Consider the following 26,621-nt stretch of genomic DNA (forward strand, 5'->3'; position numbering starts at 1 on the left):
AAGCTCAGAGACACCAAAATCTGGTCGGTTGGCAACCCATCGGAATCACAGAAACTTAATTTACATGTTCAAGCCACGCCTAGAACTACACAGACCACTCCCCTTTTTCAGATCCTCACTTTTCTTATCCCACTTAAAACCCTGAAGCAGGAGATCTGTGCTGGAGGGTGATTGGAACAGGTGTGCTTCTGCCAATTAGCAAACACTATTTCAAAATGGCCGCCCTGTGCAACGTATGTTTTCCACCAGTTTGACCACTGGAGGTAGCATGGATAGTCTAACGGAAGTGTGGATATGTGCGTGGTTATTTGGGTGGTCTAAGTCTGTCTCCCTTTCTTACTCAGGCCTCTACAGTAGCGAGTGACTTTCAGTGGTGGTTGGCATGCACCGAGGGTGGGGTACAACAAATAAATAAATAAAATAAACGTACCTTCCTTGCAGCAAGATATCCTCCTCCCTCGGGTGTGTTCAGGAAGCTGCACTACCCAATTCTGGCACTGCTCTCAGCATGACAGTAGGGCCAGGATTGAATAGAGCGGTCTCACTCAGTGCTCACAAGAGCACTGGAGGCCTGAGCTCTCTCCAACCCAGCTGTCTAAGACAGCTAGGTTAGAGAACTTTAAAATGTGCACGTCTGGTTGCCGGTCCCAAGACGGCCGGCCAAAGAGACATAAACATTTTGAAGCCCACAGCTCCCTGCTGCTGCCACTTGGCAGCACTGGCCCTGCCCTGTGCTGACAGTTCGGGACGGGTTGCTGAAAAATAAAATGGTAACAAACTCCATTATCATTTTTTTTTCTAGCTCTGGGGCTTGTGGGGCGACGCTCCGCTGCTCAAATGGAGGAGCCGCCCCTGGTGACTTTCACGTAGTCGAAGTCCCCAGTGCATTCATATTTTTATTGGTTGCATTAGCAACAGCGGAGATGGCGTCCCAGATGCCTGTGAACGCCAAAGGTGGGTGGTGTTGCCCATCCCGAGGGTGCAGCCCCCTTCATTTTATGTGTAATCTCAAGTGCCAGCCTCCGAGCGGCCTGGCACAGCCCTCTGGATCAGGCCTACTGCTCAGCGCTATGCAGCGTTTTAGCACTCGAGAGACGACTAATGAATTACAGCGTGATTATACAGTACACCATTAATTAACTTGGTAATTAATATGCAACAGCCACTTATGCTAAGGCGCTGCCTATAGGAGCTGGAAGCAGTCGTAAATCACTGGCTGGGCATGGATACCCTCATTATATTTATTTATTAATTTTGGATTTAACGCCATTTCCAGCTGTTGGTGTCCCCAGTGACAGTAGCCGGAAGATGTAAACCCAGCCAGATAGAGTATGGCTTTGCCACATTGAGTCGCCTGTGGATGTGGAAAGTGTGAGATACCTTTGATCTGTCAACCACTTGACCTAGGATGATTTCTCATTGTCAACATCATAAATGTCAGGGCTATCTACTTTTTATTTCGATGTAGTATCTAAAACAAATGTTGGTATTATAGGGAATGTGAGCCAGGAATGCTATTCTTGTTCAGAAAACAATTCATCCCTTGCTGCCTGAGATCACTTAGTTAATAGACACGCCAGGTTTTCCCTAGACACAGAGTTCAGAAAGTGTGGGTAAAATGAATCTTTTAGGTACTGTTTTTTGACTTGTCAAAAAAAGATTGTACTAAGCTGAGAGGTGGCTCAGGGAACTTGTGCATTTACTACAGCGATCTCTCCTTAATCCCGTGGTAAGAGGTTGAAATCCCAGCCCGTCAACTCAGTCTTTCATCCTTCTGAGGTTGATCAAATGATTACCATTGAGTTGGGAAAGAAGGATCATCTTTTATATGTCAAAGGCGTCAAGTTTCCGCGGGATCAAAGTGCCCAATGCAAATACCATAGTTAAGTCTTTTATGTTCACTTAAATGTCATCCTATGATACAGTAGGGCAAAGTCAGTCAGGTACAGGAGGGTGTAAGGGACATGGCTGAATCTCACTCATGCTGATCCAAGATTGTTAGGAGTGGTCTTCCGGAGATGAGGTGCCTTGTCTCGTAATCTGTACTAACGCTCTTAAATTTGAACAAGACGACACACCAGCCTTTCAAAAGCAAATTTGTCCAATGACTTAAACTTACCAGCACTGCTGGCCATTTACATAAGATCCTGGCATCTCGGTCTTGCTAGCTGGCTTGCGGCAGTCCTTGCGTGTCTCAGAGCCCGCTCCAAGGGTGTTGCCATTCAGAGATGAGCCCACAAGGTGACTGCACTGCGCCCAGTTGGCACGTCTCATGTATGGCACCATCAGCCAGTCTAGGCCAATAAGCCAAAAGCAGTGTTTTCTGGTATATGTAGTATTGCATTTTTTCCACGTATAAGGGTGTGTTCCCACACCTCTGCATGCAACGTGATGTTGGCTACTAAGCCGAATGCTGTTACGGGTTTTGAACTTGACTTGAGCCCCAAATATGTGGCTGACCGTGCCACCACCACACCTGCTTTCCAGATGCACGTTAGGGAGAGCCCGCCATGCAGCATTAAATTACAAACTATGTTAGTAGCAATACAAGTCAAACATATATAGTGCCCAGGTAAACACAAGGATTAGTAAAATGATACACAAATAGAAATGCTGGGCGTGGGGTTTCCAGGCTTAGGTCCTTGGATTGATTCCTTCTCAGCACAGAAGAGCAAACATACAGTAAAGAGGTCTGGGCCACGTGTCTGCCAGCTGCCTCTCAAAGGTTTCAAGCCTGCAGGATTTCAACATCTTCAAAGGGACACTGCGCCTTGGAAATGAATGTACTCACCACCCTGGAGAAGTGTGGCTCAATGGTTAGAGCGGCAGACCCTGATGCAGAGGTCTGGCCCGGACCAGGGTTCAATTCCCGCCTCGGTGGGTCTTGGGCTCAATTTCCCCGGACCCGATAATTCTCGCCTCGGTGCCTATTCTAATCATGGGTCCCACTCTGCAATTCTGGGCAATAGCTTGCTTAATCTCCACAACAGCCCCAACAGCGCTAGGATGCCTGGCTTCACCTTAGGGGTGCCCAGGAGTGGGCACTTCACAGGGAAAGGCCAGGAAGGGTTCCACAGTGGTATGTGCACAGCGCCTGAGAGACCCTTTCGGGGGTGTGCGGAGCGCTATATAAATGCACTACATTTACATTTACCCTGGGCTGCCTAGAGGTCGAATACTCCACCTTAGTACATTTTTGTCTCCTTTGTGAGAAAATGATGAGACATTTGAGTGAGGGAATATTATTGAGGCATGATTATAATACAACTAGTAGCAGTCCGCATTTGTGTAGCGGCAGTGTCGGACTGGCACAGAAAATGCAACTGTGGAGGATGCTCCTTCTCCTACCTCGGTTTGAAGTTCTGGAACGACCTCTCACTTCACCTACAGACCTCATCCTCTCTGCTTGAATTCAGAAAAGGACTCAATACCTGGCTAGCTTCTTAAGCGCCTGAATACCATCACGGGTGATTAGCCAAGCTATACAAATTCAGTTTGATTGATGGATTGAGAATATACCTGGACACCAAAATAAAAATGCTCTCTATTAGGGAATCAGATAGCTATTAAAGTGGTCCAGGTTTGCAAATTAGGTCAGTTTTTAACTTTTAAAGGCACGCTGCATAGGTGTTATGCGAAGTATGGAAGACTGCATGAATTTGAGTTTGCTGCAGACAATGTTTGTTTTAATATCTGAGAAATGAGCAGTAAACACCAACCCTGCAGATCAAAAAACAAGCCCACAAACAGCAGAAAACCCAGCCAATTACTTGTCTGACTCTCCCATTGGGCCCTCCCTCATTACCCTGTAGGCCAGTCTGCCCTGTACAGAGCTAACATAAACTTAATTGTCCCTTGAACAGCAGGGATTACTATCCAACTGCAACGCAATGATGCTAATTTTATCAACGTTAAAAAGGTGAACAGGCACTGATTTTATCAGGAGTCAAAACATGTGACCTGCTGGGTACCAAGACCACTGCAGGTGCTCGAGTCACTGAGCTGTCTCACCAGCTAATATGGCAGCTCACACAGGATCACCGGAGGCTTATGCAACGGCTGACTCAGTGTGGGTTCTACCTTGTAGCCCTGGGCACCTCCCTGAAGCTGAGTTAATAGAACATTTTATTATCATTTTCTGTACGGTGCAAGGAGGAGAGATTTAAATACTGGGGCATGGATGAGTTTTTTGAAGGAACCACAAAATATATTTAGTATTTTTGCGTGTTATTCTGGAGCCAGCATCACAAGTGAGGAATACTGCACAGCAGGTGAATCTACAAGTCTGAATCTTTAGAACCGTTTTTAGAGGTAAGTAACTTATTTCTTTATGACCATCAACCCCCTGTCAGGACCACTTCGGCAGTTTCAGTGTTGAACATAGCTAAATTCGGTTTAAACTGCACAGACTATGCGGATTGCAGCCACCCTGTTGCTCAGGTTTTGTTTGATCGGAGAGCAGCATAGCGTTTGATCGTGCTTCGTCAAATTGCGTGATCTCCTCTACTGTCAACTCAGTCCTCGCTGTATTGCACATTCACTTTAGATTTGTGAACTGTTTTTCACTGTGGTACGTGTGCGAAGTGAGGCTTAGCTATGCAAAGCCTTGTGCCTTGAAAGTGTTCATCCACTTTGAATGGTTAAGGGAGGTCGAGCCTGTCCAACTTGGTATTTGCTGATGGAAAGAGACCTGTAACTCCTTTGAGTACACGTTATCTATTGAGTGAGTTGCACACTTTGAGTATTTCACTGGATGGGAACAGTTTGAGTGTGTGGGGTGATGGTCCTTTTCATTTGATTATGCGACGACAGTTGAGACTTGTATTGGGTCACTGCGGGAGAGTTCCGTTATCCACGTGGGATTTATAGACATGGCGAGAGTCCAGTTCGCGTGTGATTTGCCAATACTGTTCAGCATCTTGTTCCGTTTGGGAATGACACAGATGGCTGCATTAAGTGTTTAGAGTCCTATCGCCAGGCCCTTTATTCACATTTTGGGGAACCCAGGGTTGTGCTGTCCTGGACACTGTCCTTTCCAGATGCTCTTTCTCATCACAGTCTCCAAGCCTCAGAGCTGTTGTTGAAAAGGTTAGTCAAGATGTCCTTTGTTTGCTGGACTTGTCAGTGGCACTTTACCCGAGCTACGATGGTTGTCGTCCAGAGCAAGATCCTGGGTTTGGGTTTAGGTACGGCACTCCGTAATGTTCAGTTTTCAACCAGGGGTGTTCTAATACATCTCTGTTACACCAGTTGAAACTTTGAAAAGATAAGACAGTAAAAAGGTGTAAAGCTGTAGGCGCATGCATTTCTTGTCATGGAAATATGACCCTGAACACCGCCTTAAGCTAGACTGTCTACTCACAAAACATCTCCGCATAATTCTAAGGGACTCATTTGTAGGCATTTTTCAAAAGTTTGGGTCTTTGAGTTATTGCTACCTTTAGCATATCAGCACTCGACAACGTCTCCTGCTACCGGTCAGATGCACCACTAAAGACTGCTAGATATCAGGGTAGCTGAACGGGGTTGGGCCCTGTTTCTGAACTTGGGTCAAAATTCCCATTAGAGTACTCAAACTTAAAAATACTAAGCCAGTGACCTAACACTCAGTGTCCCTTGTGGAGGTCATGACACAGGAGGTGGGGACTCCCTGCCTGCCCCCTGGACAAACTAGTTGTTCTTCCTTTGCCCACTGGATCCTGTTCTTTCATCCACCGTTGGGCCTTTATTCCGGATGTGCCCATGATCTCTGGACCAGAGCATCCAGGAGGCCTTGGACTCATCACTGGCTCCCTTTGTTGAGATGCTTGCAGTTCTTTAGAAGGCAGACTTACAGACCCTAGTGAAACCCTCTTCCCTGCTTGTGGCCTGCTAGAGGAAAATGGAAAACAAGTAGCTGCACCTTGTACAAAGTCCACCATGGTACTGGGTCGGTTGAGCTCTTCAGGACGCTGGCCCAGGCCTTATAATTTGCTTTTGGTTCTCGAAGGAGCACACAGGCCTCCACCTTCAATCAGGAGAAATGCTTCTTTCAAAATCTGGGCACCAGCTTTGCAAAGCTGGGTTATTTTGTTTGCAGGATGTAGTTTAGGGACATGCTAGACGTCTTGCCGCTTCTATATGGAAAGCAGGACAACAGCTTCTTCCTGTAGCGAATGATCATGCAGGGTATAAAGGACAGTATCTGGATTCAATATAACTTTTCCTCCTCTTTCCACCTCTGCATGGGACCGCTGCTAGCAAGAACTTTGCTTCCAACCCACAAAGCTGTGCATTTTAATCTGTTGCTGAAGCTGTTTTTTGGCACTATTACAGAGTTTTTCCCTGGTTTGATGAGGTAGGAGCACTCTTCGTATCCCCTCTTGGCTTTGAAGATCACAACGTATACTTTTATTAAGATTATTACATTGTAATACTTTTACCAAGTGTGGTCAGTGAGGTTCAGAGTCATCTTAGAGGGCAGGGAGCTCTTGAACATAACTCTTTGAAATCTATCTGTACTCTCTACGGGATGGCGGGATGGGTTGGTGCTTCTCGATTAGTGCCCAGCATGCCACCTCCACCCCCCATTCCCCCCAGACAGGCTATATGTTCTTCTGAGCACAAATTTAGAAATGCTGTAGCTGTTCAATATTATCAGTTTCATCAGTTAGCTTCATTATATTCAGTGAAATATCATAGTTACTCAGGAGCTTTTGTGAGGTCCGGGTCAAAAAGTTTTGCCGGTCCCAACTCTGGCCCAACTCTGGCTTTCACCTTTTAAACCGAAGCAATGTGGTTTCAGCGAAAGAGAAAGTGTAAATTTGTTTCCACCTTTTAGCAGGATTCCTTTAGGGTCCCAAACATTCAAGCAGGCCAGAACTTATTTTTTATTATTTATTATAGAAATCAGTTTTGTAGCTGGAAAATGGGATTTTAAAAGTAGGAAGCCCACTGCAAAGGGCCCCAACTGCTATACCCTTGTGATACCCCGGATACTAACCTTCACTTTGAATTTGTTGTCTCTGTAACTAATTTTAAGTTAACTTGTAATATAGTGGGACCAGTATTTATCCAAATGTGAGATTTGTCTGTGTGTTCTTGTGACTGGGCGGGAAGCCTTGCCGTGTCCACTTCCAAACCATGGTCAGCCAGCTAGGACTTTGGAAGACAATTCTAGGTAAATGGGTTGTCCTGCAGAAGTGACCGTGGTCACGTCACAGCTAAGTGAATTCTCTTGCATGCATGAGCCTGCGCTTCCCACAGAGGCACACGAAAAGCAACAACCTTATTGGACTTTATGCAGGGGAAGTCCATAGACCTCTTCCCCAGAGTCCATAAAAAATACTCTACAATTCAATGCAACTACCATTAACCATAGAGTCTTACAGAGTCAATTGCTCCCTATTGGTGAAATGGGGAACGTTTACTGCTTCCAAGTGGCACACATTATCTTGCATATGGGTGGTCCCTTAGATTCAAAAACATCCGCTGAAAAAACAGGGGAGCCTACAAGTTTAAAGTCAAACCTGTGCTGCGACATGAAGTACTTGGACGTTGCCACGCACTTTTCACCATGATCCGCCCGTCTGACAAAATGCGTCAATATACTTCAGTGAGGGTACCCTCTTTTCAAACCAACAACACCCTCCAAGAGTGTTAATTTTCTTTCACATAAATGGGATCACCCTTATAAACGCCTAAATCCTTCCGCATTTAGAAAATAGCAAAAGGTGTTCTCTATAATGTTCGCACCTGTTTATCTGGAATGTCTACCGCTGGACTCGTCTCTTTTGGTACTACGGTGTACTTGTTACTCCAGTAGGCGCGCGCTACTCGCACGTGCAGCCTGCTCGGCTTCAAAGACACGTTGCACTTGGCGCGCGGTGCGCTCGCCCTCTCCCCCGCACCTCACCTCTTTGTGTGTCCTCCGCGCCGAGCTGCGCGCCCTCCCGCCCTCCCCACAGCCGCCGCCGGTGGCTTTTGTAATCAGGCTGCAGATGCGGCCTCTGATTGGCGCCTCGCCCCGCTGCTCCGTCTCCCGGAGGAGTCCGGCGGGGCTGCTTATGCCGGCTGTCAGCCCATTATTTTCTGTCCACGAGATGTGAGCGCTCGGCGCACGCGCGGGGGCGCGAGGGACGTGCTGCGACGAGATCCGGCCTGTTATTGTGATCTGCTTTCGAGCATCTAATGTCGGGGCTCCAACGGGAGAGTGGGCAGGTTATTTGGCGGATTAGCACACTGGTTTGGGGCTCTCGTGTCCTGAGCTTAAGTTGACAATACAGGGTGACTGCTTCCTCCGCCTCTTTGTGCCCCTTGAAGTGACTGCAAATCTCGGCTGGGGATCTTTCCAGATTCGACGCGGCACAGTCAGTGGAGGCCTCACTCATTGATCGATTGCCCCTCTGATCCCTAGCACCAGCCCCCTCTCCCTCCGCGGTTTTCGTCCCAAAAATGCCTCGCCCCGGGTGCTCTTTTCACAGGATTTGCGGAATGAAGCTGTATTAAACTATGCACCCTGCCCGAGTGCCCCTGATTCTGTCGAACGCTAATCTCTCGGGTTCAGCACTCTGCTCTCAGTGGTGACTTGTCATCTTTCAAGAAGGACGCTGTTATAATGTTATGGTGTTCTTTGTCTATGGTGTGTGGTTGAGTGTTTGCATGCATGTATTTGTAGCCAGGGTTGGTTCTTCATTGTGTGGGTGTGGTGAGCTGGGGATTAGGACAGCTGCAACTGTAAGGTGCTCCCAGGCAAGAAATCATGTGTTGTGTATTAGGTCACAGTTTACCTGCTACCCTTTCGCACCTGCCAACATCCCCTTCATGGTTTTTCACAAGAACGCGTCCTCTGATGCCTGCCAGCACCACTAAACCTGCCTGCATCTCATACCTGCCTGCATCTCATACCTGCCTGCATCTCATACCTGCCTGCATCTCATTCCTGCTGGCATCTCACTCTTCCAGGCATCCCACACTTCATAGTATTTCACAGCAGTTGCCCTCCCACGTTTGTCAGTCTCTCACAATTTGCGGCCTCTCACACTTGCTGGCCTCTAACATGTGCCTGTCTCACATCTGTTGGCCCCTCAAACGTCTGTTGGCCTCTCTCCCTTCTGACTACCTTCTTCACATCTGTCTGCCTTCGCTACATGCCATCCTCTCTCACCTACTGGACATTTCTGATTTGAGTTGCCTTTTGTAAACTGTGTAAGTACCGTAAGGGACGGCCTGGCTCTGGACTGTCTAGATCGTAGGGCAAGAACCCAAGTCCTGGTAGTAAAGTGGCAAAATGTAAGAGACATGGAGAACATTATATTGTTTTCCTGTAGGTGTAAAGTGAAGACATTTTTGGCCACAGAATGTCTGAAGCAGCAGCTACCCACCCTGGGCTTACGGATGTGAGCGAATAGTGGGCAGGCATAAGAAGATCTTATGGTTCTTGTTGGATGCAGTGGTGGCTGGTAATTTTCCCAGGTGGGGGGCACACATGCACTGCACTCACATCCATTCATTCACACACCCACCCATTCACAACACTCCCTAACAAATACACATACATTCATACGTACATACACGCAGGCACCAAACAAAAAAACTCACCCCTCCAGCTCTCCGATAGGAAGCCTCGGAGGTCCCAGGAGGATTGGGACTGCTGCCTAAGGTCAGCCGATGAGGGAAGTCGGCAGTCCCAATCCCCTCTGAGTGGGATGGGGTCACTGCGGCTACTGACCCCACCTCACTCTGTGACGAGATGTGACTGATTGACACTCGGCCTTGGGCACTTCAGGGTTTAAAATTGAAGCTCCCAGGTCCGAGGCGATCAGTGATGCTCTTCATCATTAGTGCGAGTGCCGCGCACCTTTGCTGGGCTGAGGAGGTCACGCCCACAGGGCCGTGAAATCCTCAGCCTTGCCAAGTTCAACTCGGGATGCCAGAAGCCGGCGCATTTAGCGCATGTCTAGCTCCTGGGTGCCTGACCTGAACCAAAAGAATGTCTGTCAGGCTGACCGTTGCTCAGCCTGACAGACACTCTTCTTGTCTGGAAAAAGGTGGGGCCGTGGCCCTTCAGACCCTACCGATGAGGTGCTGCTGTTAGATCATAGAGGTGAAATTTAGAGGATGGAGGGGTCCCTTTAGCCGTATAACCCGATGACAAAAACATACCCTCCCAAAGATAAATATTTGGTGATGGAAAACCAATGAAGAACTAATAGGAGGGTAGACATGTGAAGGCCAAGAATTAAGATGGGCTGCCACATTTTGCACGTTCTGCTGCCTGGCCACAAGATGTCCAGGAACAAATAGACAAAGAGAATTGCTGTGATCCAGATGAGAGAGGATAATGGCCTGGATAACTCTTTCATGGCAACAGAAAGAAGGAAGAAGAAGGCAGAACTTACACCACATTCTCTCGTAGTAAAGCACACAGATGTGACTTTATTGATCTAGTGGTAAATGAAAAAGACTGATCAAAACTAAATCCCAGATTAGAAACGGTGGTTTCACTCATTCATCAGCAGCGTAGTCCTGGACATCACTACAAATGGTATGTCCGTTCTTGCACGAGGCACCTCATCCAAGGGCAGGCCCTCGCCTGCTTCCACCGGCCTGCATAGCGGAATGACATTATGAATTGGAACAGGAGCAGTTTTTTTTTTTGTGGTCTTAATCTGAGTGGTTTGAGCTCAAGGAATCACCGATGGGCAATGCCTGTGTGCCCCACTGCCTATCATTTGGAGCCTTTTCTCCCCAAAAAAGCCATACAGCACGCTGCCAGCTGCTGCTTTTGATTAGTTTCTCGTCCCAGTTACCATGAAATCAGTTGAAAGGGCTTTGTGCATCCAAGGAAGAGGATTTTCAAGTGACACCCACCCCATCCTACTAACCCTGTGTACCCCGGCTGGGGACCATGATGACATGGAATATACATTTATGATATACCACAGGGCACAAATTTTGTCTTCCTGGACTCTTCCACTGGAGGATGTCTCTTTGTTTTTTTAGTCCTGGGGTAGACCTGCTAAGATGTATAACCAATAACACGTTATCAGAAGGTCGATGCGTCGACGTGAATATCCTATGTCCTACGTCAGCTATCCTACAAGTATAAAAAAGAAACCATACAAGGATACCTTGAACTTCATAAGTGTGGACATTTGACTACATGTGTTTTTTTATGTTTTCATGCCTGTATGTGTGAATACTGTGAACGTTTGATTTTCCATGTGTTTTGTCAGTTGAAGTTATTGTATAGTATGTATTCTGTGTGTTATAGACAGCCAAATAATACATGTTATTGATGAGTTACTCTTTGTGTAGACAATTAGAAGTCCACAGTGCTCTCATACTCTGCCTGAAAGGGGTCAATATTTGACCCTTCATATTCATGTTTAGTAAATAGCATCTTTCACAGTTCTTGCCAGAATTGTGACATCTGACAGAACCACTTGGAGGTTACTATCATTTGCAGCGGACAAACAGGTAGGAATGGCTGGCCATGTGGCGAAAGAACCCCTTAAGCCCTATTTCTTGCCCCCCTCCATTGGATGGAGAGCTGTTATGGAACTAGTCCCTCTGCCAACCATCCATCACCTTGCATGGAATGGGCAGACTATTTATTATGTAACAGAAATCATCATTCCAGGACCATAGGGAACGGCTACCTTCTGACACGTGCCTTCGTAGACCACAAATCATGCTACCAAAAGCCTTGAGCATGCCGGGTCATGTGTTAGTGTGTTGCCACCAGCATGATGTACTTATTATCATTCTTTTTTGCGCCTCCATATATGAGAGAATGCCACGGGTAAAGCATTCTCCAAGGTGCGCTCCTCTGTGCGGGAATGTGCTAACACTCTCTGCTCCTGTCTCTGACTTTTTTTTACTAGGTCTAAAATGGAGGTGCTCTGTGTTCTGGGCTTGTCATTTTGCATCTTTAAAAATGTATGCATGTATTTATATCTATGAATGTAAAACAATCAGTGGGCAAGCCAGCAGATTAACATGGAAAGCAGAGCCTAGCGAAGGCTCTAAAAAGCTGTGCATAAACAGAACCCTGAAAAAATTTGGCATGAAAACCAAGCAGCAAATATGATAGTGTGATAAGTTTTTATCAAACTTCAATAAACTGTATTTCTTTATCACGCAGAAGCATTTCACCTTAGCACATCAGATTATTTGTAAAATGTTTACTAAAAGTGAGCGATTTTAAACTTGAACTGGGAAACAGTCTTGCCCCCGCCCTGATAACAATGCCATTAGTGAAGTAAGAAGCCAGTCAGATGTCATGTATAGAGTATACCTGGCCTAGATTTGTATTGTAGATAGCAACTTTATAGGTTATTAAATCAAACACAAGGCAAGGGTTTTCTAGAGCACATCCTGAACGCAAGTATTTAAATGTACTCTCATGTGGTAATGAACAAAAATGGATGCTTGGTGAAATGAAGTACTTGCCTAGGCTCCCACAAGATGGTCAAGCAGGAAAGCTGGGTTTAATCCCAGATTTTCCAGTTTCCCCTATAATATTCACCCACTATCTCTTTCAGCCACCATAGGTTAATGTTTTGTGCTTAATTCTTGGGAGATCAGATTAGATTTTGGGTAACAAGCAGAATCTAGATTTTATTTTGGGAAGTTTGACACCGCAAGAACCTTGCCCATGGGCACACACAGCACTTCACAACAGGTACCGACAGCGTTACATCTTCTGTTTTTGTGCAGCGCAGGGAGAATTGTCAGAATTCACAGGATGCGGATCCGAGGGCAGGATTCAAACCCGCCTCCTGATACTACATGGTCTGCAGCTGTAGCCACCAGGCCACTTCGCTTGCCAAGAAAGCTCGGCTCGTTTTGGGTCCAAGGTTCCTGGAGCCAGGCGCAGGCATTTAGCTTGAGCTTTCAGTGATTCATCTACCCCTATGTAAAACATAGAAAATGTGTGGCTAGATGACCATAGACATCTTTGCAGGGATTGAATGCACGTGCCTCCTTGGTGACTTATAAAACCTTGACTTTCACTTGCAAATCGTATATCAAAATCATACAAATACAGATTGACTCTCCAGATTCCAGAGTCATCCTGAAAGAGGATGTGGTCTAAGGGCTAGAGCGTCGACCTTGGAGCTGGAAACCAGGATCGAGTCTCGGCAGGGGGCGTTCAACATCCTGTGATTCTGGGCAAATCACTTAATCTCCTGTGCGTAATAAAAAAATGAATGTGTCCGTCTATAACGCAACTGGTGCTCATGTAAAGCGCTCTGATACTTTCGGCTCTAGTTCGCGCTATATAAAAAAAAGAATAAAAAATTCGTGATGCTAATTTTCACTTCCAGCATCCTGAAAATTGACATTTCTTCAGTTTCTTGTGGAGAAATAAAAACCGAGGGTGGTCTCTAGAATTATTTCCCACCCTCAGGCCTCCCCCGCCCCCTCATGCTGTCACCGCGTCTGACTGAGGCCTACTTGGTGCGTGTCTGTCACACGGGATGACTGCCCCTGCTTAGTGCGCCGCCCGCAGCCTCGGAGCTCCGAGGGAAGCCTCATTGGTAGGCAGCGGGTCAGGCCGGCAGTGTCAGCTCCCGAGCTCCCTGTTAGGCAGCGGCAGAGGATTTGTCGGGGGCTTGTACGGGCTTAGAGGAACAACAGAGCGCGCATCCTTCGGGGGACCGGGGCCTGGTGCCGGGCTTGGGCGGGGAAGGGAGCCCTCTGCCGGGGAAGCCTGGGACTCGCTTGGCACTCTCGGAGAGCCGGATCAGCGTCGCAGCTTTGTGCGAAAGACTCGTGGGAAATGCTTAATCCGCGTGCACCTTGCTGGCAGCCGCTGATCCCAGAGCCTGGCTCTTGCTTTAAAGTCGCAGGGACGGGCACGGTGCCAGCCCTGGGGGCCTCCGCCAATCTGGGCGCTCGCCTGCTCAGAGTCGGCGGCCCTCTGGGATGAGCCTTGTTTGGTCTCCGAGTAGGGCCGGGCTTCGAAACCGGTGGGGCCCACAGCCACCATAGGCCTCCAAGGGGCCGTGTACCGGTTTAAGAGTCGTCAGAACGAACTCACCCGGACGTCCTAGTCACACGTGTGCTTTCCAAAATTACCTGGCCTGTACCAGATTCCTAGGCCCACAAGTGCGTGGGACAGGGGGGGCATGCTATGACCGATCACGGGCCGGCGGATAAATCGAGGCCCTCCCCTCCAACCCTTGTCGTCATTCGTGCAGTAAACAACAGTGATTGTTCCTTCCCATGCCTTGCTGCTGTGATAGCGAGTAAATGAATGATGGAATAGAAGTAAAAAGTAGAAATAGCAAGCCAGCAGATCACCGTCTTCCCGTTCAGTCCTAGACGAAGAACCTTGCTCCAGACTTAGGCACGTGCAGCTACTCGCTTCAAAACAAACCATTTTCTCCTCAATGGTTATGTTTTGTGATGGTCGTAGTTCGTAAGTGCGCAAATACCAGAAAGGTGTCCTGGCGCCGAGAGACTAGCATTTGCTCTACCCACGGCAGACCCGACATTAACGGGGGATGAGAAGTGTCAGCGGGACGGGTGGGGGTGTTAAGTGGAATCTGCCATTATTTTCTGCTCGGATGTGCTAATACCACTCCGGAGACACCTAAGGCCATCAGCCAGGACAGTGGGCCAGCTGCAGTCATTTGTGTGTTATTATCGGGTTCGAATCCGAGCAGGGACTGTAAGAGGAGTATGTTTAAGCATTGTGAAAACACTTTTATGCATATAAAGCACCAGGGACGATGCGGAACTACTCCGACCGATGTACTAGACACAAGGATTACATACTGGCCATTTCCCTCGGCAGTCTTTTTTTTCCAAATGTTGCCCTGCACAACTCCTCTGGCCTGCGGGACAGTCTGAATGTTGGTCACAGCGAAGCCTATATAATATAGGTGTTAAGCTACTTGAGTTGTGTTCCCAGCTTGTACTGGTGCGCACAGCATTGCTATCCCTTAGCTAAGTCAACAGCTTTACATGCATTCAAAACAATACAGCGAGGCGGCAGCCACACTATGTCGTTGCAGAAAAATGTGTTTCAAACTTATTCAAGAAAGTAATGGGTTAACTTTCCCTCAGACCATGGTAGCCAGGGATGATCGAATTAAGCTCCCACCCGCCTGATTTGTCAACAAGCGCCTTGTGAAGTCATCATCTGGTGTGGAATATTTGGTGGTTCACCCTACTACATGAGCCTGTAGTCCAGGAACATGTATTTCAGCTTGATAGGACATTGCCCAGCTGAGCAGGCGCCCAGCTCCCCTGGGGGATAACAAGGTGCCCTAACTTCTGTGTCCGGGCCTGCTGTTAGGACTCCCGAGGGTCCACTGCTCCCTTTCCTCACCCCTTGGGTTATTCCCTCCTTGTTCTGACCTGTGCTTGTTTTCTGCTCGGGTCCTTAGGATCTACTAACAGCCACCGGTGAAGCGGAAGCATCGCATGAAGTCAAAACCCCGACAAGAGTCTGAGCAGCAATGAAGATACCTGGAGAAAATCCCACTGAAGCTACGTACCGGCACAACATCCCTCAGAGGGGAATCTTGTGGTGTCACTGGAGCACTTCACAAAGGAGCAGAGAAACGGTCTCTGCAAGGAGAGCCCCGTCTGCCACGAAGATGGAACCGCCCAGGGACAGAGTACCAGAGAGACGGACCCTCTGCAACCCCTCCATGCACATGGCCATTAACCCCTGCCATGCGGGCACGCTCTTGAACCGTTCTCTGCTCTATGATGTACGCCGCGCTGTTTCACCCTTTACTCATATGCATTATATGTGCCAATAGTGTGTCCTGCAGTTCCTTGTGTGGCAACATTTTTTCTAAAAAAAAAAATGGGTTTGGTCAAAATGTATATTAGCGACATCTGTTTTAGAGATCCGCAGCATCTCAACTCTGTTTTACGCGAAGATGGTGCAATACTGCCACCTTGTGGCAACTCCTAGAACGTCACGTGGCGATAAGGTCTGAACTGGTTGGATACTTTGCTACCGGCGTCTGGTACGGGTGAACTTGATAAAGGAAGGAATCGCTTGGCTCTCAGCTTGGAGTGTAATGGCACTCCGTCTGCTTCCTCTTTTTTTTTAAACCCCAACAGCTGCAGACTACTCCATAGGGACCCTGGCTAGTCCCCGCAAAACCCAATTGTCTATGAGTTCCAGCCTGAAGTGCCTTCCCAGTGTGTTTTTGTGTGTTGAGTGTCTGCCATTTAGTGCAGTAGTATACCTCTACTTGTACTTTGTACTCGTGTATAACATGCAGACGTCTCCTCTCCTCTGTAACGTATCGTTTGCTACCTTTTGTATTTTGTTTGCTTTTGATACTTGCACAACGGCCACCACTGCCTCATGTAACGTAACTTTTATTTTAGTGTTTTGAGTGTCTGCCATTTATTGACCTCTGTGTACTTTGTATGCTCTTGTAACCTGCACACGTCACTTTTTTCCTTTTGTAACGTATCCTTTGCTCCCTTTTGTATTTTATTTGCTCCGGATACTTGCACAAATGCCACTATTGCCTCATGGAACGTAACGTTTGATTTTGTAACATGCTCACTTGTAATTTTTCTCCTTATGTATCATTACTGCTCCTATTGTGAAGCGCTCTGACACCTTCGGGTAAAGTCCGCGCTATATAAAAACGCATTAAATACATACAATAAATAAAATGGCATGCAATTTGCACTTCCTCAGATTTTACGACCTTTCATAGTCACTGACTGCTCTGGGATGAAGTACCCCGAGCAACTCCTGAACAGTCAGGATTACATGGCCTTCCCTGCGCAGATGCAGGAAATCTGTTTCAAAGACAAACATGAAAAAGGGTGCAAGTTTCAAATGCATCGCAGAGAAGCCAAATCAATTGTTAAGTTATTATCAACTGGAACAATTACAAACAAAAAGTTTCTGAGATTCGCTTGTCTTCAGTCAATGTTTTCTTCTATTTACCAGTAGCCCTTCCGGTAATACCTTGGTGCATTCTTAATCTGTTCTTTTTCCAACATTTGTCGTTCCAGTACACAATCAGCTCAGTGTAGCCTAACTAGGACATCAAATGAAGCAAGGATGTAGCTTACATTGGTGCAGCAGGTGCAGTGACACCAGGACCAAGAGGTCTGAGGGGTCCACTAATCTGAACTATTACCGTATTTTACCATGGGGCCCATTTACTTTTTTTTGCACGTGGTCCAATGATATGCTGGCAGTGCCACTGAGAAAGAGGGACTGGTCAGTCATAAAGTATCTGTGTGACTGTGCTGTTTTCCTTGGGTTTTTGAAAGAGTAGGGCACGCTATAAGTGTTTGCGGGCAGGGCCGGACTAGCTGTAGCGGGCACTGGGTGTTTCCCCGGTGGGCCGGAAGGGTGGGGGGGGCTGGTTTTGTAATGGTTTGGGCCTGTTTTTGCAGCAGTGCTGCAAAAATCGGCCCCTTGTAACAAAAGGCCTGTTTGCCTCTGTGCCTGCGTCCATAATATGACGCGGTCACTGAGGCAAAGTGATTCCCTCATTTCCGTGAGGCCACACCCCCATGCAAATGAGGGAACACCCCTCAGGGTAGCCCTAGTGCCACATGTGCGCCCGCGCTAACAGTATTAGAGAAAGGTCCGCACAAGCGTCTGCAGTTGCTTCTGTAATATCATAGTGTGCAAAGCAGAAGCACACACCAGTTGCACCCCGGGCACTATGCATAACAAGGTCCTGGACGTTACAAAAGTGTGCCACTGCTTATTTGTGCACAGTGTTCGGCCCTATGAAAAGGATGAGTGGTTATCTTTCTGTTGTGTTTTGCTGTATTTGGGTTTATTGCGGTCCTAATTAGATGTATTCTTTGCCAGGACAGTTAACATGTTAAAAATTACAAAATAATGAAGTAATATTATCATAAAATGTGCCTCATTATGCTGCATAATTTGACGTTTCTTGCATAATTCAGTCAACACTGCCAGATCATTTGGTCTTCCCCTGCTGCATAATTCCAGTGGTCCTGCTAGTGGGACTTCACCATGGTGGTCACCATGAAGATGTCCAGAGAACTGAAAGTGTGATCTTCAAAGTCTGGAAAACCCAGGGGACAATAAGGAAAGATTTCACGAGTTTAAAGTCCAAAGTTACCTCTTGGGGCATGCCACTGAGTCTCTACACAAAGTCTTAACTCGTTATATATTTAAATTGTTTAAGCCAAATTATGTTTCGAGTCAAATCAATATCAATATTATTGATACTTGGTTAAAAGTCCAGTTAATCAGCATCGTATTGCGTCTCTGTTGAGGGTCAGTGGTCACCCCACCGGACCTTTATTTCAGGGTATACTGGTTTGGACCACAAAATCTAGGAACCCACGTGCTACTGCAATACCAAGGCTAGGCTACAAAAAAGTTTACATGCCCTCAAAATCGTAAACTGGCTACCTTGGGAAACACGGATGGCGGCTGGAAATGGTTTTGGCTTGTCTTGGCAGTTGCTAAACATTTGCCTAACGACTTTACTGCAAAAAATGGCAAAGGGGTTGCCGCCTGCCTCGCACGGCATGGGTAGTAGCAATGTAGCTGAATCTGTGTGCTTAAAGTGAGCTAGAAAGAAAGATGGACCTTCGAGGTGGGCAGCTCGAGAGCGTGGCTGGTGTTGCATATTCGCTCCGTGAAAAGGAGCAGCTCTCCTACTGAAGACTGGAAACTCCCAGAGTTCTTTAGCTGGTGCGTTTCGTGTATATGCGCATGTCAAAAGTTATCAATGAAGCAATGTTTTTGTCTACTGGAAACGGCTCCTCTGGCTGGGAGCCTTGGAAGGCGATGGCTCCACGTGAGACCCCCAGGGGAGGCAGTGCGCACTTCCTGGGCGCTGCGGAGCTCCCCCGGTGCGAGGCCTCCCTCGTGCGCCTCAGTGACACACAGGCCTTGGTGGTAGTTTGTGCAGCGTCTGCCACGGCCCGTCTCCTCGCAGTGCGGGCGCTGCTCTCTCCCAGTGCGTGTGACTCGCCCCCGTGGCACCGGTTCAAAGCCGGGATCTGTAAACACGTCGAGGCCTTCTTCCTGCATCCTTTGTTTGTTGGCAAGTGCTCGGCTTCCGCGCAGTGGTGAGGTTTTGTTTCTCAGGGTGGACCCTTGTGCATGTGGAGGTCACGGGAGGTGGCATGGCTGACGGAAGTCGGTGCCTACCGAGGACAGCAGGGAGCGGTTACCCACGCCTGGTCTAGCCGTGCCTGCCCTCCATCACCCCAGACCCTAGCTGTAACATTGCACCTCAGCCGAAAACATTTCAAGCGCATTGCGGGGCACCACAAACTCTCAACTGTCGGTGCACCTTAATCCTTGCATTTTAAGTGCTGTCACCTCTAGCTATAAAGCAGCAGTGTGCCTGGGTAGAGTGCTTTTCATGAAAAAACAGAAGTGCAGGTACTTACTATGCTATAGTACCTATGTCCTGTCTGTACCTTGGTGCTACTGAGAAGTGCTACTACTCTCCAGCTGTAAGTATTGCATTAGTTGTGCTGAAAAGTGCAGGTATTCTTGCTTTTTAAAGTAAAGAAGTGCAGGTACCCAGTACTCACCTATTTAAAGCACTGTATGTGTGAGAAGCTTACCTAGTCTGTTTTTGCTGTGCATGCTGGTACATGTAGTCCTGATTTTATTATGGAATAAACAAGACTACAACTCCCAAATTACAATGCTGATAGGAGTCATAGATGTGTTTCTCATGCGTGAAGCTACGGCACCAAAGGACACTGCACATGTCTTTTCAGCAGGTAGTGAAATATGCCGTTGGTACGAGCCACCCTGATATACTCTGAATGTCTTGTCTCCCCAGAGAGACAGACTGACATGCGGAGGAACTTTTAGATTTCCTATCAGCCTGGCACCACTTATGTCATTCGTCTATGAATGCAACTGTGGTACTGGTACTAATTCGTTTTTATTTTGTTTTGCTTTATTATGCTCATATCATCTAATGGATCCTTCCGTTTTTAGTTTTGTGTTTTTTGTTTATATGAGGATATTTGAATGTTCATCATTGCTCAAGTAATTTTGAAAAAACTTTAATAAAGAATTGAGGTAAAAACAAAAAAGACGGGCAAGCTGGACTGAGAAAGAGTCAGTAACGGGTCAGTTCAAACCTGACGTGTAATGATCTTCGCCAGCCTCTGCAACCTATGAGATCTTCTCACCCTCCGGACACTCCCCCGTGTAAACGAGTCTCCGTGCGAGACTTCATGTGCAGCCCTTCCCTCTCTTTAAGACTTTATGCGCCTCAATGCTGGGTCCTATAGAAGACGGTGTAGGGCTCCAGCTTAGTATTCCATCACAACTTTCTTTTCTTCTGACCATGTTGCTCTGGTGCACCAGAAGGCACCAAGGTGGTGCAACTCAAAATGACGGAGCCTCCCCGCAGGAATTGATGAGGGTCCCCCAAATCTTCCATATTTCACAGATATTCGTTGGGTTTGGACTGAATTGCCCCCCTCTTGAGATTTGGGCCCACCCTCTTAAGATGTGGGGCCCCCCCTCTTGAGCTTTGGGGCCGCCCTGGAGGGTTGCACCCTCTGCGCCTCATGGGCCTGCGCATCCCCCTGCCTCTTGCTTGGCTGCTTGTCCGCAACACATGGAGGAATACAGTGACAGGAACCATGTGTGTACACAGTCCAACCCTGAGCGCCTGCTTGTTACCAGGACTACTGCCGCTTCCACAGCCGCCACCTCGCCTCCGGTCCCCCGCACCTACATGCTGCATACAGTTGTGGTCGCTCTACTGGACTTTGGCACAACATCAAACGTCCTTTCTTACCAAAACTTTGTGTTGTTAATTGGGCATACCAACCTAATATTTTTCCTCAAAACAGTGTTCAAGGATGCGGCTGATGGTTGTGGAACTGTAACTACTGTGTGGAAGGCAACTATCAGGATAGAATTACTCACAATTTATTATCACATCAATTTTTTTGATTCCCCTCTCCCCCACCCAGAAATGTACAAAAGATTAAAAATAAAATTATATTAAGGTATTGCTGTGACAATACTCCCAACTCCCGGTGGATTCAAGGTCAGACAATACTTTGTAAAGTACCTGTGACAGCCTAGAAGTGTCTCCTCAAAACTCAAACCTTTCTTCTCGAACATATTTGGCTGGTAAGCTGGTGTTCCCAGGTTTTTTGCCGCTTTAATGCACATACCATACATTGGTTGAGAATAAACTTTTGGATTGAAACTACTGCAGGTGGGGTTCCTGTGCACCGATAAATACTGTCCTGGAAGGACGACACCTGTATATCATGCTCCCCTCCAAGCACTTAATTAACTGTAAAAATTCACTTGGCATTTCTCGTCACAATTCAACGACTTCTCCAAGTTTAGAGTGGTAGTGGTTCCTCCCTTGAGGTGCCATCCAGTCTATCTCTTTGCTACCAACACTTTCCTTTTTACATTTGTCAAAAACGATTTCTGTATTTTGTGAGATTCTCATTAATGGGGTCTCCCTGACATTTTTTACCTGTCACTGTTATGGCATATTGGTGCCACAATGGGCAAAGTGATTGATACAGTGGTGTTTCAAGAAGAGAGCACAGACTAAGAAAGTGAGCAGCCTCATCACTGTAATTTATGAACTGGGCAGTGGTATTTTTAATAGAGACTAGGCGCTTGTAGTGAGTACACCTGGTATTAGTGTAGTTCCAAATCAGTGACGGTGCTCAAGGGTAGGGGAGAACCACCAGCCTCCCTAAAGGATTGTGGCCAGAGCCACAAAAGTCAACTCGAATTGGAGCCAGACGCGGATGGGGGCAGTCGCATACTACGGACACACTCTCCATTACTCGGAGATGGGAACTTTTCCTTAAATATTGAGTACAGCTACCGAAGAAATTCGTCTACCTTACAAGGATTGGCACCCCCCCCCCCGTCGCAGTTCTATATGACCCGGAATTATCGTCATACATAAATGATTGATAACTAGACAGTGTTCAGCCGTGAACAAGTCGCATGTACAATAATACTAGAGGCGACGAAACACGTGTTGGCTTGGAAACCACTGTGAAGACTGTGAAATTACTATGAGAACAAGAATATTAAATTGAAGAAAGTGACAAGCCTCATCACTGTAACCTTCTGACATTACTTCCTGTCTCCAGTAAAAGAGGGCTGCCGTTTTGTCTACTTTTTTTTATTGCCTTTTTCAACATATGCAATACAGAGAAATAACATTGCAGCAAAGGTACACGTTTTCCACACAGTTTCATGTGGGTTTGTGTGGCATTGTGTGATTACCTTCGTGTAAATATGTTAATCTGTGATTCACCATCCTTCTGTCTCTGGATATATTGCCCCATTCACCCACCCCTGGGAAGTGACGCTATGCAGCGTAATCACTAGATGTACATCAGAACCTCAGGCTTGTCCTGAGCTTGGCGGCCGTCACACCCTCCGCATACATGAACTGTTCTCCTGTTCTCAACATGACTGCCGGACCACCTCCAACAGGTGCCCATGTTGGAAACCGGTAAACAGTTAACATACGTAGAGCCCAAAAAGGGTACCAAGTTTGGGAATGGCAGGGTAGAAGGGCTCCTAATAGACTGATTTCGATGCAGCACCACCACGTATCGATTTAGCTTTATCTTCCTATCACATTTTGAGGTCCGGCAGCAGTAAATGCTACTTCCTGGCCATATGTAGTAAAAAAAAAAAAGTCCCAGCACTCAATCGTAAGTAGATAGTTGGCATTCTCCCCCCCACGGGGTGGATCAACCTCTATGTGCCTGTGTTTGTTTCCAGTGGCAGCCAGCACCCAGGCAGTGGAGTTAGAATGAGGGGAGTTAGAAGGTGCTGCAACACACCCCTGTACATCTAAGAGTTCAGATGCAGAAAAACCAATAAATAGCCCAGGGTTCTCCAACTATTAACTCCTGAGCTACTAGTCGCTCTCCCGCTACCTGTGAGTAGCTCTCCTGTGTACAGCGCAGTCTACTAAATTAGAAACATTTCCTTGGATGAATTAATATGTGTATACCAACATTGAAAAGTATGTATTTGAGGCGAAAAGGTTTGTATTTTCAGAACCCATAATTTCAAAAATATATTGAAAGCTGTTATCTTAATGATAAATTCCACAGCAGTGGGAGACTTATTAATAACATTATTTCCTTTGTGCTAGTGGACATTGCATCTGTGGCTGTTAGGTGTTACCCTTGTAGAGGTATTCCAAACTGACGAAGACTTTTTTACATTACTGCTAAGAATCCTGCACTGAGGCGATCAAGGCTCGTAATCATGCATAGGGTGGTAACTAATGCACGCTTGTCTGAAGTGTATTGCACTATTAATTCTGGTAGCTCGGGGTGATTTTTGTTGAACAAAAGTAGGTCTCATTAGTGAAAAGGTTGGTGACTCCTAAAATAGCTCTACAAGCCCTTCTCACCTGGCAGTATTTGTTGTGTTGTCAAAGACCTACTATCAAATATCAGGCAACTTTGAAAACTCTTGATGATTATTCTTACATTGAGAGTTTTGTTTTATTTTCCTTTCTGTGTTTGAAAAATGAGATAGCTTTGTAATTTTAGTCTAGTTAAGATGTGCAGAAGTGTGTGAAGCTTCAGCAAAGGATTTCCAACACACACACACTCATAAATACGTTTGTTTTTGTAGCAAATTGAACTTTACAGGCAATTCAGCATTTTCCCTAAGTATGTGACTTGCATTTGTGGTCATATTAACTTTTTGGGGTTGCGTCACTAAAGTCATGTTCATGTGCAAGTTGCACCGGCGCTAGCAGATGATGGCTTTACTGGGGAATGCAGATTCCCAGGTAAAATTCACAAAAAAGTCCAATTGTAGTCAAGCATAACAACACCCTAATATGGTTTATATGGCACATGAGTAAATCTTGTCGTGGGGGGGAGGGGGGGTAGTGGGTGTTCCATGCATTGATTAGTAGTATTCACAAACTTCACCGCTGCCCATTTCCACTCTTAAAACATTTAAAGATATGTACTCCTGCCAGACCGAGGAGCTGATCTATTTTCAAGATGCAGTAGAAAGAGAACACCTTTAAATTTGTAGGGGGTATAAGTGAATGGGTTTCTTTATGGGGGAAATTAATTTCACATAGGAGAGACAAATATATAGGAGTGGAATTTCACCAATACAAAAGCATTTTCCATGCATAATTTTGCACTTATACATGCAGAACTATATTTGCACATCTCTACCTGGGAATTCAAAATACATTTTTCAGGACAAATCTCATAAACCTGAAACAATCACAGGTTTTTGGAGACCTTGAAAGCTGTGTCTATTTGGTACATTTGTGAATCCGCACCCAATCAAGGAACTAAACCCACATGGGCAGATGGAATAACCTTTTTTAAGAATGTGGCACTCTAGCCTGAAATGTGAAGGGAAGACATTTTTTTAGTGTTTTAATTGAAAAAACGGCAAACCTAAAATTTACTATTTTTCATGTAATATGAAAGTCGACTGTATGAGCATAGAATGACATTTTACATCCATTGTACGCATGTGCACGTTTTAAGGTGCTGCGTAATATTTTCGGAGATCCAACATCTACACCTGTTGCCATTTGCATGCATTGTGACTATAGTTGTGATACCTCTTTCACACAAAAAAATCTCCAAATCAGTGACGAGGAAAAACGTTATCACAGTATGCATAAACTGTCCCTCCTTATGAACTGCGAACGCTAAAGATGGAAGTAAACATTGGTAAAAGCATGCAAAAACAGTGTTGTGGGCCCGTTTAATTTTTATCCATGTGAGTTTAGGCCGAGTGGAAATTATATTTCTACTGTTGAGCATTTCCTACTGCTTTAACACTGGTGTGTGAAAGAGTACCATTGTGTTTCATTTAACTTTGAGACCTTGATTTATGTATATTGCTTAGTGTACCAAACACAGGCCATGTTATTTTTTTGACATATAGAATCGGTCTTTACCCTCCTATTTAAATGTTGTGAGGTTTGCACAGCAAGTGTTTTAACCCACTTAAGCATTTTGGCATTTTGGGGCCTTACTTGCTGGTTAAATGGGAACTCCTGGTTATTCAACTCTGGGTGTAAATGGCATAAACGTTTTAATAAATACACGTAGTTCGAAGTATCGTTCTGGCAAAACTAAGTACACTCGAAGGTTGTACTAAAATAAATCGAATTAGTGTCTCCTTTGGCAGCTTTGGTTGTGTGAGTCTTGCTGAGAACATCTGCCTGACCTCATGTTTACATGAACCAATCCCTCGTGCAGGTTGGAGTTGAGGCTGTCACCTGGATTTGTAAGTCTCGTGGCATGGTGCTCTTTCTTGTTCAAGTGCCATGGTTCTTCTCCATGCTGGTCTTCAAAACAGACCCCGCTTAGCTGTGAAGGAGATAAGGGACTCGCTCTTCCCTAGTCAGTATCGGGTCCAGTGGTTGTTCAGGTCCAGTTCTAAAGAGCAGGTTCTGAGACTGGTCCCCATGGGGCTCTCCATTTTTGACCTCTGGAGTGGAAAAAAAATCCTAACTCTGCAGCACTACCACCCTTCACTGCCTTTGAGGTCACTTCAAGGAGACTCGTTATAAGTTCTTTCACAGTCTTATCATTCCAGAACTGAAGCAATCTCAATATTATATACAACTAAACCATAATTGGTTATTTATCTTATGCAACTAACAACCATTGGCAAAGCCAGTAGCCCTGACTTCTTGTAGGTGTAATGTTAGTTGTTGTATTATATATCTGTATGCAGCAAATACCAGCCGGGCGGCACACTATGCTGAGCACAGATTTTTTACCTTGTGTATTCTTAAGCCACACCCTTTGGGAGCCCCCCCCTAGCTTTTGCCTTCCACTTAAATCCCTGAGTGGGTCATTGGGGGGGGGGGGGTTGCCAGGTGGTACCTGGAATGCTTCATGCAGGATGGCGGATGCTCATGGAAGGAGTGAGTGGCTGGCCAAGCAGCAAGCAGTGACAGTCTGTCTGTTCCCAATCCTCCACCTTGCATCACTTTCCTACTTTCACCCAGTGCCTCTGAGACAGACAACATTTTTTCAACTAGGAGTAACAATGCACTAGACGTAGCTACCCGTAGTTTAAAGAAACTTGTATGGAGATGTGAGCCATCAGCCTTCACAGCTTGGTACAACCATTACCGATAGAGTGGATTTATTGGATTTACAGAAGGGTAGATATGTACAAATGCAGAGACGGTCACATACTCTCTATAATCCATAACAACCGGCAACCCACTGCTGAAATGAGGTGCAGGATTCCTCATCAGTATTCCCAGCACACAAGGCGATGCTTTGGATCGTGTGCTTATGTGCTCAGGATGAACCTGTGCAAGAACATGACCACTTGTGTACACATCTGGATTGTTGGACTGTCTACTCCCCTGAGTACATCTGTGTCTGAAGCTTTGCTTGTGACGTGTGTGTGTTTGTGTTCGTTTTGGAGAGGGTTTTTTTTTCACCTTGTGTCTGTGTGTGGTGGACCCGTGTGTAAATATCTTGTACTATAGCATGTTGGTAAGGCTGGTCAGCCTTTCAGCATATCATGAGCAAACCCTTCAAATTATAGTGCGTGCACACGTGAACACACTTATTCTTTTACATATTTGTTTTTCTCTCTTTCACCTCCAGTTTCCTCATTCAGTTACATTTCAATCTTGATG

The 26,621-nt window shown here is 46.3% G+C and overlaps 1 protein-coding gene across 5 annotated transcripts in view; it reads left to right on the top strand.

Moving 5' to 3' along the window:
- ZMIZ1 (zinc finger MIZ-type containing 1) overlaps positions 1–26,621 on the top strand; it is a 506,199-nt gene that overhangs the window by 300,284 nt on the left and 179,294 nt on the right. The gene's annotated exons all lie outside the window — the stretch shown is intronic.

Source organism: Triturus cristatus, chromosome 1_2 (assembly GCF_964204655.1).
Source record: "Triturus cristatus chromosome 1_2, aTriCri1.1, whole genome shotgun sequence".
Taxonomy (NCBI): Eukaryota; Metazoa; Chordata; class Amphibia; order Caudata; family Salamandridae; genus Triturus; species Triturus cristatus.